Source organism: Eleutherodactylus coqui, chromosome 12, assembly GCF_035609145.1.
Source record: "Eleutherodactylus coqui strain aEleCoq1 chromosome 12, aEleCoq1.hap1, whole genome shotgun sequence".
Lineage (NCBI taxonomy): Eukaryota > Metazoa > Chordata > Amphibia > Anura > Eleutherodactylidae > Eleutherodactylus > Eleutherodactylus coqui.
Genome location: NC_089848.1, coordinates 3,762,072 through 3,781,168, shown reverse-complemented (window position 1 = coordinate 3,781,168; position 19,097 = coordinate 3,762,072). Strand labels below are relative to the sequence as shown.

The 19,097-nt window shown below is 49.6% G+C and overlaps 1 long non-coding RNA gene across 1 annotated transcript; it reads right to left on the bottom strand.

The window, feature by feature from the left end:
- Nucleotides 1–13,073: 13,073 nt before the first annotated feature.
- Nucleotides 13,074–13,673, bottom strand: LOC136586406 (uncharacterized). The gene is made up of 3 exons (XR_010787288.1): nucleotides 13,620–13,673; nucleotides 13,319–13,469; nucleotides 13,074–13,220 (listed from the first exon to the last, which is right to left on the bottom strand). It is a non-coding gene; the product is annotated as an uncharacterized lncRNA (long non-coding RNA).
- Between the last annotated feature and the right edge of the window lie 5,424 nt (nucleotides 13,674–19,097).

The window sequence follows — 19,097 nt, the reverse complement described above, 5'->3', positions numbered from 1 at the left end:
ACCCCTGCAAGTATACCTTCCTCCTCCTCCGGCATAGATTGTTCTCTCCCACATGTGCCATCCTCCATATGATGTCCCGGTGTCCTGGTGCATTCAGTCCGACTTCACGGAAGTGGGAATAGCGTCACGATATCATGGGGCACTCTGATGTGTACTGCAGGGTTTGTGCAGCTGAAGATGGAGGAGACGGAGAGACCGCCGGACCGTATGTGAAGCTCAAGGGAGTGAGTTTTCCTGCACTGTAAACTCTGCCTGCTGAAGTCTGTTGTATTTCATGGAGAAGTCTCTAGTAAAGTTTTACTATGCCTCCACCGTTTCGGAGGACCCGAGGTACTATACACTAGTCCAGTGTTATTAATGCGCCGTGTGTGAAGGCCGGTGTATGGAACGGTGGCATTCCGAACTTATAACTACTACTCCCATCATTGCCTGTCATACCACGTAACAAGAAAAGTGTGTATATAGTTCATCCCTCGGCCCCGTGTACAATTTCTGGCAGTCATTCACAGGATATACACTACCGTTCAAAAGTTTGGGGTCACATTGAAATGTCCTTATTTTTGAAGGAAAAGCACTGTACTTTTCAATGAAGATAACTTTAAACTAGTCCTAACTTTAAACAAATGCACTCTATACATTGCTAATGTGGTAAATGACTATTCTAGCTGCAAATGTTTGGTTTTTTGTGCAATATCTACAAAGGTGAATAGAGGCCCATTTCCAGCAACTATCACTCCAGTGTTCTACTGGTACAATGTGTTTGCTCATTGGCTCAGAAGGCTAATTGATGATTAGAAAACCCTTGTGCAATCATGTTCACACATCTGAAAACAGTCTAGCTCGTTACAGAAGCTACAAAACTGACCTTCCTGTGAGCAGATTGAGTTTCTGGAGCATCACATTTGTGGGGTCAATTAAACGCTCAAAATGGCCAGAAAAAGAGAACTTTCATCTGAAACTCGACAGTCTATTCTTGTTCTTAGAAATGAAGGCTATTCCATGCGAGAAATTGCTAAGAAATTGAAGTTTTCCTACAACGGTGTGTACTACTCCCTTCAGAGGACAGCACAAACAGGCTCTAACCAGAGTAGAAAAAGAAGTGGGAGGCCGCGTTGCACGACTAAGCAAGAAGATAAGCACATTAGAGTCTCTAGTTTGAGAAACAGACTCCTCACAGGTACCCAACTGGCATCTTCATTAAATAGTACCCGCAAAACACCAGTGTCAACATCTACAGTGAAGAGGCGGCTGCGGGATTTTGGGCTTCAGGGCAGAGTGGCAAAGAAAAAGCCATATCTGAGACTGGCCAATAAAAGAAAAAGATTAAGATGGGCAAATGAACACAGACATTGGACAGAGGAAGACTGGAAAAAAGTGTTGTGGACGGATGAATCCAAGTTTGAGGTGTTTGGATCACAAAGAAGAACGTTTGTGAGACGCAGAACAAATGAAAAGATGCTGGAAGAATGCCTGACGCCATCTGTTAAGCATGGTGGAGGTAATGTGATGGTCTGGGGTTGCTTTGGTGCTGGTAAGGTGGGAGATTTGTACAGGGTAAAAGGGATTCTGAATAAGGAAGGCTATCACTCCATTTTGCAACGCCATGCCATACCCAGTGGACAGCGCTTGATTGGAACCAATTTCATCCTACAACAGGACAATGACCCTAAACACACCTCCAAATTGTGCAAGAACTATTTACAGCAGAAGCAGGCAGCTGGTATTCTATCGGTAAGGGAGTGGCCAGCGCAGTCACCAGATCTGAACCCCATTGAGCTGTTGTGGGAGCAGCTTGACCGTATGGTACGCCAGAAGTGCCCATCCAACCAATCCAACTTGTGGGAGATGCTTCTAGAAGCGTGGGGTGCAATTTCACAAGCTTACCTCAACAAATTAACAGCTAGAATGTCAAAGGTGTGCAATGCTGTAATTGCTGCAAAAGGAGGATTTGACGAAAGCAAAGTTTGATGTAAAAACAATGTTATTTCAAATACAAATCATTATTTCTAACCTTGTCAATGTCTTGACTCTATTTTCTATTCATTTCACAACGCATGGTGGTGAATAAGTGTGACTTTTCATGGAAAACACAAAATTGTTTGGGTGACCCCAAACTTTTGAACGGTAGTGTATATTTATATCTGTAACCAGCCTGCTACAGGCAGATGTGGAGAATGCCGTAAAGTAAGAATGCTTCCAAAAATACAAGTGCTTACATTCTATTGATTGGCCAAAACATTGTGGATGAACAAAAGACGAATCTAAATCAAATCAATATTGGATATGATTGCCCTTCACAACGGCATCACTTCTTGTTACACTTGCACACAGTCTTTGAAGGAACTTGGCAGGTAGGATGTTCCAGACATCTTGGGAACTAAGCCCAGATCTGTGGATGTCGGGTCGCTCCGATCCTTCTGTCTCTTCATGTAATCCCAGGCAGACTGGATGATGTGAGATCAGGGCTCTGTGGGGCCACATCAGCACTTCCAGGACTCCTTGTTCTTCCTTATACTGAAGATAGTTCTTCTTGACATTGGTGGATGTTAGGGTTTTTTTCTCAGGCTGCCGGCACTGCGATATTGTGAACTAAGCAATTTACCTGCGGATGCGAGGCTAACGTAGCCGTATTAGGGATTTGGGGTGGTTGGAGGGGATTTCCACACCCTTTTGGGGTACATATAAGTAACTATTTGACGTCTATTAATTTTTACAGGCATTTTGGAAAAAACTGCAATTCTGCCAATGTGTACGTGTTGTCTTCTCACACAACATGTGGTTTGAACAATGTTTCAACTTTTCCTATGCGTTATTACGATTAGGGCAGCGGCGGCAAACATCTATTTTCTCTTACTATTTAATTGAAAACATTTACCATATATACTCGAGTATTACCCAATCCGAGTATAAGCCACACTATACTTGAGTATATACTAGGTAAAAAACAAAACGCAATACTCACCTCTCAGCCGGCGTCTGTGTCCCCGATGTGGCAAGCTACCTCCGACTTCTTCATCTCCCTGGCATCTCCCTGTCATCTCCCTGGCTCGGTTTTCAGTTCCCCCACCGTTATTGCCATCATCCGTAACTAAGCGCTGGGATTGGATCGAGTGCCAGCCACTCACAGCCGGCGCTCGAAAAATGTCATTTCCTGAATGGCTGTGAATAATCGAGCGGCGGCTGTGATTGGCTGTCACTTGATCCAATCACAGCGCTTAGTTACACAGTGCTTTTTTATTTTTTAAAATTAGTAAAATTTTATTGATCTGATTTTAACTTTTTTTTAGCCCCCCCCCCCCCCCACCAGGTGACAACAACCTGCGATGCTTTGATCGCTCCTGCAGTATGATGTAATGCCATAGCATTACATCAAACTGCAATCTGACAGGCAGTCTATCAAGCCACCCCACAGGGATGGCTTGATAGGCAGTCTGCTGAGACAGCCCTGGGGCCTTTCAGGAAGACCCCGGCTGCCATGACACCCATACGGCTCCCTGCAATCTTACCACGGGGGGAGGGGGGCGTACGGGACCCCTGAAGATCGCTCTGGAGATTTAAATGCTGCTGTCAGAATTGACAGCAGCATTTAAACGGTTAATAGCCGCGATCGGCCACACCGCTATTTGCAGCTATTGCCCGCAGGTGTCAGCTGTAATAAACACCTGACTTCAACGCTGCATGAAGAGAGGTCGCCCCGCAATCTCTCTTCCTACATACCCTGACGCTGCATGACGTAAATGTGCGTCATATAGCAGGAAAGGGTTAAAAGACAGTTAGGCCTTCCTCACATGAGCGGTTTTTACTGCAATTAATGCAGCGTTTTGCATGCTGTGGTAATCGCGGTATAATGCTCCGATTGAAATCAATGGGGCCTCACAGACATGCGTTCGATCGCGGCACTGGACAGCGCTTTTCATCGTCGCTATTTTCTAGCGCTGTCTGCTCTATCTTTGGCCGTTTAGCGCACCTCATCATCCATCACAGTTATGGGGGGCGCTAATAGACGTTGTCAGCCATACGGAGCTGCGGCCGAAAACGAAAGTAAAATTGCGTCGTTTTGCCGTGTTCATGTGTTCGGGCACCAACCAGCTAAGAGGTAGCCTGAGCAGACATGCAACCTATGGGTCCAGCCAATGGCAGGAAGAATGATGGGGCAGCGGCTGCACAGCAGAGAGGGGTGAGGAGATGCTGAAGCTTGCCGTCACAGATTGTACATTACTTTCTTATGTTGGTTTGGATTTCAAGGCCTCGGCAGGAGGGGGGGGGGTAGGACTGCTGTATGTTCAGAGTTTGTGCTTCTTTTGCACCTTATCTATTGTAATTCAGTAGACAATGAACGGAAAAAAGTCATAACAACTTAAAGGGATGTGTCATTAGAACATTACCTATTATTTAGATCAAGCTTTTAAATTAAACATTTTAAAGATTTTGAACGACACTTTTTAATTTTCTTTATTATTTTCTCAATTAAAAATAAATAAATCTTACCATTTTCAGAGCAGCCAGTCATGATAGGCTGACATTTCCTGTTCTGTTGAGATCACTTTTCAGCAATCACCTCTTCATCATCACAAGCAGGATTACATTTTATTGCTAATTCGTCTAACTAGTTCCAGATGTGTTCTTTTTCCAGAGGGATTACGTGTGTTTCACGCATCTCCTCGCGTGTTGTGTGTGCAATTGAGCACCCCCCATTGACTTCTATGGGGATCTCTGGTGCACAAATACGCAGAAAGGTAGAGCATGCTGCGTTTGTTTTGCACAACTGGAATGCACGTACAATATACGGAAATCAATGGGTTCTATTCTCTGCATGTTGGCCTTGTGCAGCGTCTCGTAGGGTGACTCCGGACACAGGGCATACGTTGAGGAGCTGGGAGGGTAGATTGGCCACTTGCCACGGTGGCACTTACCAGGCTCCTCCCCAGAGGGACACACGCAGCCTCGGCCAGAGCAGCACTGGGCTTCCTCCACCCCTAGGAGGCGAATGGCCAATAAACACGAGAACAGGATACAAGGCTGTCACGGATGACGCCACCATTCCGTTACCCACCGGAATGACCCTATGCGGTAAATAAATAAAGGAGCCGTAGACTGTATTAAAGAACCTCAGGTCCCTGGGAACGGTCAGGGCCTGGCAAAACTTTACTTGATAACTTGGTACAAGGCACAAATGCAAAAGACGGCTGTGCAGGCAAAACAGCAGATTTGAGGTCAGGGAGGAAAAATAGGATGACACCAGTTCTGCAGTCTAAGTTATCTGACAGGAACCACTCCTGGAAGGGAAACTCTCCAGAGGAGCATAGGGGTAAGGTCACTCCACAAACACTCTTTCAGTACAGTACCTCTGCACGGGGATCTCTGCCTTTTCTGGGCACGCTCACTCTCAATCTCTCTTACTTCTCTTTCTCTCTCTTCTCCACGGTTCCTGGTATAGGGACCCTCAGGGACCCTGTAAGCAAAGCTCGATGAGGTGAGATAGAAAACTCACTATGAGCTGCAGCTGTTCTTAAAGGGGTTGTCCCGAGACAGCAAGTGGGTCTATACACTTCTGTATGGCCATAATAATGCACTTTGTAATATACATTGTGCATTAATTATGAGCCATACAGAAGTTATAAAAAGTTTTTTACTTACCTGCTCCGTTGCTGGCGTCCTCGTTCCCATGGTGCCGACTAATTTTCGCCCTCCGATGGCCAAATTAGCCGCGCTTGCGCAGTCCGGGTCTTCTGTAGTCTTCTATGGAGCCGCTCGTGCCAGAGAGCGGCTCCGTGTAGCTCCGCCCCGTCACGTGCCGATTCCAGCCAATCAGGAGGCTGGAATCGGCAGTGGACCGCACAGAAGAGCTGCGGTCCACGAAGACAGAGGATCCCGGCGGCCATCTTCAGCGGTAAGTATTGAAGTCACCGGAGCGCGGGGATTAAGGTAAGCGCTCCGGTAAGCTTCCTTTACTTCCCTGCATCGGGGTTGTCTCGCGCCAAACGGGGGGGGGGTTGAAAAAAAAAAAAACCCGTTTCGGCGCGGGACAACCCCTTTAATGTCGTCATTGTGCAGCAGGGAGCAGCAGTAGAGGCACATCTCTGGCACATCTCTGCTTGTTTAAAATAATTTAATTTTGTTATCCATTAAAAGGTCCCATATCTACAAGATAATTTTGTTTCTATAACTGAGAACAGTAACTATTTTTTCTACTGGCTAAATGGTACCAAAATGTTCTCTTTTTACAGACCAGTGATCGGCTGCTGCGCAGTGATTGCAGTAAGAACGGCATGTGACCGCTGAGGCCAGTGATTTGCTGCTGCGCGGTGATTGCAGTAAGAACGGCATGTGACCCTTGAGGCCAGTGATCGGCTGCTCCCCAGTGATGGCAGTGAGAACGGCAAGTGATCGCTAAGGCCAGTGATCGTTTGCTGCACAGTGATGTCAGTAAGAATGGCATATTACTACTGAGGCCAGTGATCGATTCCCTGTGGTGATGGCAGTAAGAGTGGTACGTGATCGCTGAGATCAGTGATCGGCTGCTGTGCGGTGATGGCAGTAAGAACGGCAGGTGACTGCTGAGATCAGTGATCGGCTGCTGCGTGCTGATGGCAGTAAGAATGGCAGGTGACTGCTGAGATCAGTGATCGGCTGCTGTGCGGTGATGGCAGTAAGAATGGCACTTGATCGCTGAAGCCAGTGATCGGCTGCTGCGCGGTGATTGCAGTATGAACGGTATAGGAGCACTGGGACAAGTGGTCGGCTTCTGTGCGGTGATGGCAGTAAGAACGGCATGTATCTACTGAGGCCACAGATCAGCTCTGTGCGGTGATGGCAGTAAGAACAGCACATGACCACTGAGGCCAGTAATCGGCTGCTGTGCGGTGATGGCAGTAAGAACGGTATGGGACCGCTGAGACCAGTGATCAGCTGCTCCCCAGTGATGGCAATGAGAAGGGCAAGTGATCGCTAAGGCCAGTGATCGGCTGTTGTGCAGTGATGGCAATGAGAACGGCAAGTGATCGCTAAGGCCAGTGATCGGCTGTTGTGCAGTGATGGCAATGAGAACGGCACAGGACCGCTGAGGCCCGTGATCGCTGCTGCGCAGTGATGGCAGTAAGAATGGTATGGGACCGCTGAGGCCAGTGATCAGCTGCTCCCCAGTGATGGCAGTGAGAGCGACAAGTGATCGCTAAGGCCAGTGATCGGCTGTTGTGCAGTGATGGCAATAATAATGGCACAGGACCGCTCAGGCCAGTGATCGGCTGCTGTGTGAACACTTTGTTTAGCAGCATGAGAACAGAAAGTTTACCCTGCCGCTGTGATGCAGGCTGATTGTGTCAGGGCGGATGCCATCCAAGGTTCTCTCCACTCTTGATATGAGTCACCTATTAGCGCACTGTTATTACTTAGGCTAGGGTCACACAGGGCGGATTTGCCGCGTAAACGTCGCGGTTTTACCGTCGCGGTTTTGCCGCAACCATGCCGCATCTGCGGCAAATCCGCATGCAATATCCAAATGTAGTCGCGGTTTTCATCGCGTATTATTCTGCGGTTCAACCGCAGTTAAATCTGCAGGTCCTTTGCTGCGGAAAAAAACGGTTTTTTTGGAGAGGCGTGGTTTTAGTTGCAGATTTGACTGCGTATTTTAGTAGGTGCAGATTCTAAAAAAAAACCTTTCCTGTGAGGTCATCGTCCACGCCCATTTCTGCACAGGGTAGGAAGAGGCTAAGAATTTGTGGCCATTTTCTCTTGAGCTATGGAGCCTACCAGAAGAATTCGGCTGAGGCGCGCCAACCGCCGCACACTCATCGCCCTAATGCTGTACATGCAAGGAGAAGAATCAGAAAAGGTGAGCAGTGTTTCGACAGTGTGTGCTTTGTTTCCTTGTTGTTTCTTTAGATGCATTGTGGACTAGAGTGCGATTGCTGCCATGTTCTTTAATTCCTGCTAATATTCTTTTACAGACTGATCGTGCTTCCCGGCGCCGGAGGCGCTACTGGGTGCATCCCCTACTCACCGAGAGGGGGACGAAGGGGCATTTCGCAAGCCTGTACCAAGATTCAAAAAAGTAAGTGAAGTGTAGCATGTGATGTGAATAGGTTTGAGATTGTGCAAAGAATTTGTATTTAGTTTAGCCCGCTCTCCCTTTCTCTCTCTCTCTGCAGCCATCCGGAGAAGTTCGTAGCCTTCTGCAGGCTGCCTATGGAGGCCTTTGACCGCCTTCTGGAGCTGGTGCGCCGGGATCTTACGTACCAGGATACGCAGATGAGGAAGGCGATCACTGCAGAAGAAAGGCTGCTCATCACCCTTCGGTAAGTAACCTTCCTTATCCTGTCCCAGTTGTTTTATCCGTAATGTAATTTGCAACTGTATAATTTTTTTTTTCTTACACGTTTTGTGCAATACATTTTATTTTTTCATGCGATGCTGTGATTGCTCCGGCAGTAGGACGTAATGCAATCGCATTACGTCACACTGCTTTTGGACAGCTTGGCTATCAAGCACCCCTTTCATTAGCAACACCGCCATAATGACACGTGCACGGCATCCCCGAACTCAACGGTCGGGTGGGTGTTTGGTTGCCCGTGCGTGACCCCTCGACACCATTTGTGCTATGTAAATGCCGCTGTCAGAATTGCTAGTGGCATTTCAATGGTTAACCCTTTCCAATATTTTTTTTTTTTTCTCACCCATTCTCCCCAGTTCCAAATAAATTGGTGCTGGGGAGAATGGGTGAAAAGAATTCCTTTGTCCCTGCGCCCTCCTGAACTGACAGAGTTCAGGACGGTGCAGGGAGGGAACTGCTTACCTGTCCGGCGTCTTCCGCATTCTCCTTCTGCCTCCTGGCTCGGCGATGATGTGATCGCAGTGGTCAGGTGGCACCTGGCCATCACATGATGGCCGGGAGACAGAAGAAGAATGTGCAAGAAGCAAGTCAGGTAAGCATGTCCTCCCACAGTGCTGGCTCCCGGCTCGGCATTGATGTGACCGCCGTGGGTCAGGTAATCGCGGCGGACACATGATCGCCGGGCTGCCGGAATCTCTATGCATTACATAGCGCTAATTGAGCGGTATGTAATGTGTAAAGGAGAAGGCAGAAATGGTTGAAAACCCTTTCTGCATTCTCTACGGGGGTCCTCGATGAGGATGAGTGCAGGAATGCATCTGCACCAGATGTGTCTGAGGATCGGGTTCAGATGCACTGCTGCACTGCACTGTCGTGCCTGCCACCACATCGCAGCTGTGAAGGCAAATTATGATGTCGGGGCAGGCCTGAGAATGGATTGGAAAGTGTTAATAGCCGCCATTGCCCCAGCGGACGTGTGTCTTAGTTCAAACCACCTTACTAGAGATGAGCGAACGTACTCGGTAAAGCACTACTCGTCCAAGTAATGTGCTTTATCCGAGTACCTCCCCGCTCGTCCTGAAAGATTCGGGGAGCGCCGCTGCTGACAGGTGAGTTGCGGCGGGGAGCGGGGCAGAGCGGGCGGGAGAGAAGGAGAGAGAGATCTCCCCTCCGTTCCTCCCCGCTCTCCCCTGCAGCTCCCCGCTCCGCGGCGCTCCCCGAATCTTTCAGGACGAGCGGGGAGATACTCGGATAAAGCACATTACTCGCACGAGTAGTGCTTTACCGAGTACGTTCGCTCATCTCTACACCTTACGCCCTTGCTGCGTGGAGTGAGACAGCGCTGCTAGCTGCCAAGACACACGTTCTGCAACAGCTGAAAATAGGTTAATTTTGTGACGTCACAAAGGGCTTCATCCAGCGGAAGACAAACTCCATTTTTTAATTCGCAGGCAATGTTGCTGAAAATGTACAGTTGTACGTTTTCGGGTTCTCCTCTAGTAGTTTTGGGAGAGAGCGGAGGAACAGTTCGTTGTCTTTGGTATTCTGTCTTCTGGCACATAACACAGGCATCATCATCTTGTGGGTGGTTGACTTCCGAAACAAATTGGCAGAAGTGAGATTGTTGAACTTACCATAGCAGCCACGTTGGCCAACAATTGTTGCGCACCGGCAGTCAACGTACCCTAGTTATGTACCTGAGTGTGGCAGGAACATCTTTGCACTTTAACTTTCTCTCTCCCCTATGTTGTAGATGGCGAGAATGGAATTGTGAACCATGTGTGGCGTGTAAAGTGACAATGTAACCTCCCCCATGGCTACCTCTGCAATGCTCATGTTATTTTCTTCACATGAATTATACTGTGTTCTCATATAAATTTTGTGTTGAGATCAATATCTGAATACTTTAATTGTTTGAAGTGTTGACATAATGCAAGTCTTCATTGTGTACTAACTTTTGTTTCTCTTCTCTGCTTCTTTTCAGCTTCTTGGCCACAGGAGAGAGCTATGCATCCCTGCATCTCCAATTTCGTGTTGGTAAATCTACCATCACCGAAATTGTGAGGTGCACATGCAGCGCTATCTGGCAGAAGTTGCAGCCCATCATGATGCCTTCACCTACCGAGGATACTTGGCAACGTGTTGCAGCAGGCTTTCAAGATGTTGCCAAATTTCCTAACTGCATAGGCGCGGTCGACGGCAAACATGTGCGTGTGCTTCAGCCAGCCCACTCCGGCTCCAAATTTTATAATTACAAAAAATTTTTTTCTATTGTCCTGATGGCTGTGGCTGATGCACATAGCAAATTTGTTTGCATCGACGTCGGCGCCTATGGCAGCACTGGAGATTCTCGGGTGCTGCGAACTTCACAGATTGGGATGCAAATTCTCCGAGATGGCGTTACGCTCCCAGCCCCACAACCTTTCCCGGGAACCACACATCCAGTCCCCTTTGTGATGGTATCGGATGAGGCTTTCCCGTTGATGCCAAACCTGTTGCACCCATACCCACGAAGAGGACTGAATGCCCGGAAAAGGATTTTTAATTATCGGCTGAGCCGGGCACGTCGCGTGGTTGAGTGTGCCTTCGGGATCATGGTTAGTCAGTGGAGAGTTCTAGGGACTACCCTTATGGTAGACCCTACCACAGTTGATGACCTTGTCAAGGCATGTTGTGTTCTTCACAACTACCTCCGGGACTATCGCCCCGAGGTAGATGTCGAAGAACTCGATCCTGCCTTTGACACGGTCATCAACTGGGGTGCAGGTCGCACGCCTGCTACCGCAGTGCAGGTTCGAGAACTCTTCACTGACTATTTCCTTAGTCACGAAGGCACCGTGCCATGGCAGTTCTCCTGTGTCGGTGGTGTGCAGCCCTAAAACTGCAGTGTGACCCTCCCCCGGCGCCCAGCCCTAGAAGGATGCAGAAGACATTATTGGCATAAAGTGCATTTATTCAAGACCCACCAAAGGCGGTCTGTGCAGTTTCTGATCGGTCATTAAAGTTTACAAAATTGTTAGAAAAAAGGTTGCACAAATAAATTTTACTATATTTAATGAAAAACATCACTCTTCTTTTTTTGTCGTCGAACAAAATACCTGAACTTTATGTTAAGTTGAAACAATTGTTAGGCTATGTTGGTTTTTAATAAGTAGCCTAATGAACATGGCAGGTGTATAGGTTTTGAAACGTAACCTTTTTGAAGCATTTCAGCAGTTAACGATTACAACAACATGAGTAGCACAATACATTTCACCCAAGCAATGGAACCACATTCACAAGCTTCACGCCACAGCACTACCGAGCGTTACATTAGGCACGCCCCAGGAGCACATGGAAGCGACGTATGTGACCGTTTTTTATCCACTAAAATACTGACATTATTTTACATCAATGTTGGATAGCGGAATTCAGGGTTTGGTGTTTAATTTCTCGCCACACAGTTGCAGTCATTTTGCACGTGGTGACTTTTTTTTTTGGTAAATGGTGTAACGTTTTTCTCTGTCGCCGGGCGATCCAATACCAATTTGGCTTTCGCCACACTTGACGGATATACCGCAAGGGGAAATGCGGATGGGAACAGGCCGACAGACAGACTGCCCCTGTTCTCATCAGCATTTCTTGGAGTTTATTTCATGTTCGAACTCCGGTAACATGCATTACACTGGAGCAAACAAGAAAATACACATGAAAATAAAAAAAAGGAAAACAACAAACAAAGACAATGACCCCGAGAAGTGAAATACCCCAACCTTGGAGGACAGCGAGGCAGCGGACAAAATCACTCTAGACGCACATACACAATCCTTCACGTACAGTCGCACAACCTGCGAATAATTTCACGGTCATGCCACTGACCGGAAGGAATGTGTGTGCCTTGCCTATTTAGCAGCAGAGCAGATAGTAGCCGGCAGTGAGCGATGGAAGAAATTGCACCCCAATCTTTCACATGAGCATCTGTTAGGATTTCTGGGACAGCAGGCAACTGCATGCAGTGTTACACAAGGCAGCATCACAACGGATCCTGCACTTTACAATGCTTGCGTATAAGACATTGCAGTTATCACCATGCAACAGCTGTTATCACTGCAGTGTCGTATAACTGATAAAAGAGCCGTCTCCTGTACTGGATTGAGATCCGCTTGGCGGCGTGTACAGTACCGTGGTTGTGTGTTGCGAGGTCTGATGCACAGGGCTGCTCATCGAGAGAAACGATGGCTGGGAAGGGGAAGGGGACCCGCCAGAGACCGTGTCGCCGTAGCCAGTGTCTTGAGAAACATGGTGCATGGGGTATCCCGTTGTCCAAGGAACCCTGCCTGGTTGGTCAGGCAAAGATTGGGGTGGAGGCAACATGCGGTTCGATTGTGGTACTGCAAAGGCTGCATTTCTCATTGCCGAAATAAGGGTACAGCTATCAGCAATGGGCCTTTCAGAAGCAAAAAGCTCTAAAGCATAGTAAAGAAAGGGGGCAATAGCCCACTGACGCTCCGACCTCAGTTCACGAATGCGTGACGCAATGGTGGCACCCATTGTATCCCACTGATCCTCCGTGTCAACCCGCCGCAATAACGTCAGCGCCTCGTTTGCGGCATCTGCCTTGTTCTTCCGACGCGGACGAGCAGCAACGCTGCGGCTCGTCCGCTCGGAACTCACCTCCCGGCTACTGCATGCTCTGCTGCTAGGGCCAGCACTACTGCTACGCAACACGTTTTGTTCCACCACTTCCGGTGTTACTGAAGTGCGGGACAAATCGGGCGTGCTCCGCTGGCTGTCTTCCAAGGTTGGGGTACCTTCTCTGATATCATCATCCCGTGACTCCTGTTCCTGCCCTTCTGTGTCGGCTGTAGCGGTTTCGACCGTGGGAGGGGCGGCCGTGATGTTCCCGCTGGATCTGTGGACGAAACCAGAGTACCGTTAGAGACATAGAACATCAAAATGCAACAACAGTGAAGCTGAGCTATAAAAGGTCGCCTAAAATACAGCACTTACGGACGCAATGCTCGACTTGTTCTGAGGAAATGCAGTATTTCCTGGTTTGGACACTTTTTCTTAGACGGGAACATGCCGCTTTTTTCACACTCTTTCTCGTGTTTCTTGTAGCGGTCCCGAACTGACCTCCAGCGATTCTTGATGTCTTTAACTGCGATATAATAAAACATGGTTAAAAGCAGAATGTCAAATTATGGAATCCACCGCATGCTGCAATAAACAGTGTGGTTAGATGCAGTACAGTTCAAAATACATGGAAGAAAGAAACACCAAAGCGTTACAACCAATACTGTAAACTTACGGATTTCACTTTGGGTGGCAGCTGTAGCGGAGTCCCAATCGGGATACATCCCAGAGCAGACCGCATTCCAGACGTCCGCCTTTATGTCGCGGTCACTGTAGCCCGGCTCGGCTGGGTCCCAAATCTCCGGCCTACTGTCAACCTGCAGGGGGGGGGGGGGGGGGGGATGGAAAAACCAGTTGAATTGCATTCCGAGGGGGGTGGATATGGTTGTGTCAGCGGAGACTACACTCACCAAGGTTATCATCCTGACGACGTTGATCCCCATTCGTTGATACCAGGACATTTTCCGGAAAGTGGCTTGACGTTGCAAACGGAATGCACTGGGCGACTGCAGAAAATGTAGGTAGTCCTGTGAGCAATAAGAAAAAGTTAACATTCATCATATACACATCTTGGCCCACTAGCGCACAATTGCAAGTCGCCAAAAATATCACTTACGATCACATCTACACAAGTGACAGGCCAAAGTGAGAACAACAATGTAAAAGGAAAAGTGGTAAGAAAAACTGTGGGTCGGCTATGCAAAAATTGGACTAAACGCATGTCCTCGGCCGTGCAAAAATATGCCATGCAACCGGATGTGGGGGCCATACAATGGTGGAAATGACCGATGTTACACCGAGCGTGACCCTTGGAAAGGTACACCATGCAACAGTTGAGTAAAGCAAGGGAGCTAACCAGCGAATACCACGGGTGGCAATGGCCAAAAAAGGCACGCAAAAGGGCGTAAAGCTGCGAAGAGAGAGCACAAGAAGGTGGAGTGGCTGGACGCGTGTTGCCTTCAATGCATAATGTGGTGAAGTAGTTACTTACCTTTTTTAGCAGAGGATGCTGCTAGAGGTGATTGCGATGGCGGTGCTGAAAGTGCTGCTGCTGGTGGTGGTAGCTGTGGTGGGCCAACTGCTCGCCCCGTTGGGGGTAGTAGTGCTGCTGTGGTGGACAGGCTGCTCGCCCCGTTGGGGGTAGTAGTGCTGCTGTGGTGGACAGGCTGCTCGCCCCGTTGGGGGTAGTAGTGCTGCTGTGATGGACAGGCTGCTCGCCCCGTTGGGGGTAGTAGTGCTGCTGTGGTGGACAGGCTGCTCGCCCCGTTGGGGGTAGTAGTGCTGCTGTGGTGGACAGGCTGCTCGCCCCGTCGGGGGTAGTAGTGCTGCTGTGGTGGACAGGCTGCTCGCCCCGTCGGGGGTAGTAGTGCTGCTGTGGTGGACAGGCTGCTCGCCCCGTCGGGGGTAGTAGTGCTGCTGTGGTGGACAGGCTGCTCGCCCCGTCGGGGGTTGTAGTGCTTCTTGTGGTGGACAGGCTGCTCGCCCCGTTGGGGGTAGTAGTGCTGCTGTGGTGGACAGGCTGCTCGCCCCGTTGGGGGTAGTAGTGCTGCTGTGGTGGACAGGCTGCTCGCCCAGTTGGGGGTAGTAGTGCTGCTGTGGTGGACAGGCTGCTCGCCCCGTTGTGGGTAGTAGTGCTGCTGTGGTGGACAGGCTGCTCGCCCCGTTGGGGGTAGTAGTGCTGCTGTGGTGGACAGGCTGCTCGCCCCGTTGGGGGTAGTAGTGCTGCTGTGGTGGACAGGCTGCTCGCCCCGTTGGGGGTTGTAGTGCTGCTGTGGTGGACAGGCTGCTCGCCCCGTTGGGGGTAGTAGTGCTGCTGTGGTGGACAGGCTGCTCGCCCCGTTGGGGGTTGTAGTGGTGCCTCCGCTGGGGCTAGTGGTGCCGCCGCTGCTTTTCCCGCCACTGGGCGTGGTCGCAATGGGGGTTGTAGTGAGGCTGTGGTGGGCCAGCTGGGGGTAGTGGTGGACCCGCTGGGGGTAGTGGTGGGCCCGTTGGGGGTAGTGGTGGGCCCGCTGGGGCTAGTGGTGCCGCCGCTGCTTTTCCCGCCACTGGGCGTGGTCGCAATGGGGGTTGTAGTGAGGCTGTGGTGGGCCAGCTGGGGGTAGTGGTGGACCCGCTGGGGGTAGTGGTGGGCCCGCTGGGGGTAGTGGTGGAGCCGCTGGGGGTAGTGGTGGTGCCGCCGCTGCTGGCGGTGCTTTTCCCGCCACTGACGGGGTTGGGAGTTTCCCACCTGTTGGCCAATATTTTCCCCTGGGCGTCAGTGAAGTGCCTACCGGTGGTGGTGATAGTGCTGCTGCTGCTGCTGCCAATGGGTGTACTGGTGCCGCTGGGGAGGGTCTGGTGCCGCTCGGTGTGGTGCTGCCGGCGGAGCTCCTGCTCCCTGCTTCCTCTCTCCATGCAGTCCAGGCTGAAATGGCGCCAAGCGTCTAAAATGGCCGCAGAACCACTTCCTGTTATTGCCCCTCCTTTCTCATGCGGACAAGCAGCTGCGGAACCGCTTTGAAAAATCGCGACAAAATAAGCAATAGCGGTTTTCATTGCGGTTTTTGCTGCGTCCATGGGGCCCTATGGAAAAAAACCTCTGCGGAAAAGTCGAAAGAATGGACATGCTGCATCTTTCAAAACTGCGACGCAGTTGCTTATCCGCACTGCGGCTCTGCGGTTAATTTTAGGCCCTGTGAGAACGAGATTTGGGCCAAACACATTGGCACTGCATTGCACTGCAACCGCGACGGAATGGCCGCAATGCGGATATGCAACGGTAAACCGCGGCAAAACCGCTGCTAATCCGCCCTGTGTGAACCCAGGCTTACTGTTACTGTTATTCACTTGCACTTTATATTCTGCTCAGTTTGATGGTTATTATTTATGTTCGGGACATGATGATTGACTCCCTATAGATGTTTCACAGATCAGGCTGATTTGCTATAAGTTGAGTTCTCATTGGGTTTTATGTTAGTTTATTTAACATATTTTGGAATCCAGTTGATAGTTTTACCCTTCAGATCTCATCTGTTTTATGAATGTAATAAAGTTGTTTTATTTTTTCAATAATTCACCGTAAGGCTGCCTGTCCACGGCCGTTTTTGTATTGCGTTCCCCGCGGCGATAATCCAGCGGCTTGTGGGCGGCAAATCGCAGCATGCCGCGAATTGCCGCGATTCTGCCAGATAGGCTGACCGCGGAGATCCGTCTGCAGGCTCCTGCTCCCAAGCAGCGGCTACCGCGGCGGAGATCTGCCACGGGATACCGCAACGCCCGTGGACAGGGGGCCTTAAGCGCTTCTTCACTTTTTTTGCTTGTCTATTTTTGGTGCAGCCTGTTTATATGTTCAGGCAGCAGCCCAAGACAAATACATTGTGGTTACCAATATAGGTGCCGTAATCAAGTGTCTCTAAGCTCATTCTGTTTATTCTGTTTTTTGGAATGTCAATTAATCACACCATATCTAGAGCTTTTGTGTACATGCAATGCTTTTGTAAGGACTTCGGTGGCAACAGGTTGTTTCAAATCTTTGTAACTTTTTAAGATGAAACACTACAATTTGGCATTGACATTAGTATTCACACCCTTTGGTATGAGACCTATTATTTAGCTCTGGAGGTTTCCATTTTCTTGATCATCTCTGACATGTTTATACACCTTGACTGGAATCACCTGTGGTAAAAATCAATTGCTAGGACATAACTTTAGAAGGTCTCACAGCTCACAATGCAGATCATGGCCAAAACCGAGCCATGAGGAGTAAAGAACTGCCTGTAGAGCTCAGAAACAGGATTGTGTGGAGGCGCAGATGTGGAGAAGCTACAAACACATTTCTGCTGCCCTGAAATTTCGCAAGAGCCCATCGGCCCCCATAATACTTACAAGAAAGATGTTTGGAACAACCTGGACTCTTTCTAGAGCTGCTGACCCACAAAACTTAGTAATTGGGGGAGAAGAGATAATAAAAAACTCAATGGTCACTCTGGCTGAGCTCCAAAAATCCTATGTGCAGATGGGAGAAACTTCCAGGTCAACCATCACAGCAGGAGGGGCGTGGCTAACCAGCAGCGGGAGCACACTACATTTCCATAGCTCCAGACAACAAGACCGCGCCGGTGGCTTTCCAGCCCGACTGAAAGCTCCCACGGTGCCGTAAATACCACCACTGACACCCCCGCACCCAGAGCTACAAATAGAGACCTTCCACGCGTCTCTAGCCGACACCGCGATTTTGCGGCCTACGGGACCGGGCGCATCCCCAGACTAAATTTCTAGAAGCGGCTGACCGGAAGTGAAGGCCGGCCGCGGAAAACAACAAAAAAAACCTGCAGGGGAGCGGCGGGAGCCGGGGAGCAGCTGCTGGGACCTAGAATACGCCGGGGAACGGGCAGAGGAGGCAGCAGAGACGGCGGCAGACCCACAAAAGTGAGTAGGCCCACAGCACACCCCATCACCGGAACGGAGGGGAACACCCACCAGAGCAGGGCACATCCCCCCTTCTCCCCCTTACAGTGCAGGTGGCCGGAGGAGTGGGGAAGCATAGAGTGTGGACTACAACCCCCGCTCACCCCCCTTCCCCCCCCCCCTGCAATCACCAGTGGCCCAGAGGGTCAAAACACCAGAGTGGGGAACTAAAACAAGGTGCAGGACAGCCACTATACTGAGCCCCCATACCCCACGCAGGGGACCCCTGGCAGGATTAATTACATAAAGTGGGCCTGAGACCCCACTGACAGACAATCCACAGCCTGCGCTTCCACTGATCAGCACCTACGTGTGAACGTTACCTGTCCCGCGGCCGCTCCTGGGCGCCCCGGACCGCGCTCTCTCTCCTCTGATACCAGCCTAATAAAAGGGGGCTCCCCCTACAAGCCGCCATCTTATCCTCTGCTCACCTACGTACCAACTTGAAAGCAGGGCTTGGGGAATATTACTCACGTAAAGAGACCACCATAAACCCATAGACCCCAACTGCCCCCATCAGGACTCAGAATGGGCATTTGATCGCTAACCATGATATAACGGGCCCCCGGGGCATATGTGAACATCAACAGCAAACCTAAGATATTACCGCATGGCTGCATAATTTTGAGTTAACAAACCTCAGCGAAGTACAATATATTTTCTCACAAAATGGTGAAGATTGGGAAAGACAAGAATAAAGATCACGCCGAAACGCCTAAAGCTACCAAAAATCAAGCTGAAATGGATAAATACCTTAAAAAGAAACATAGCTCCCCTGCGGCGCAAAAGCAGAGACCCTTACAAATAAGAGTTGAAGACCAACACTCCGAGGACTCAGAAGGGGAAAGTATATCGGCCGCTTCAGGACACAATAAAGAGCTTGACAGGGACCCAATCTCCCGCTCCTTCCTAAAAAAAATTCTTACCCAAGCCATCTCTCCAGTTTTGAAAGAACTAGCCGACATAAAAAATGAAGTTAAACAAATAGGTCACAGGGTAGAAGATCTTGAAAATACCCAGCAAGAACTGATTCAACACAACTTAGCTCTACAGTCTACTATTGCGGAGCAACAAGACCAGATAAATCAGGCAATGCTCTTAATCGAAGACCAGGAAAACAGAAGTCGGAGGAAAAACATTCGCTTCAGGGGCTTACCAGAGTCCATAGCATATAAAGCATTAAACTCTGCCGCTTCACAGATATTCC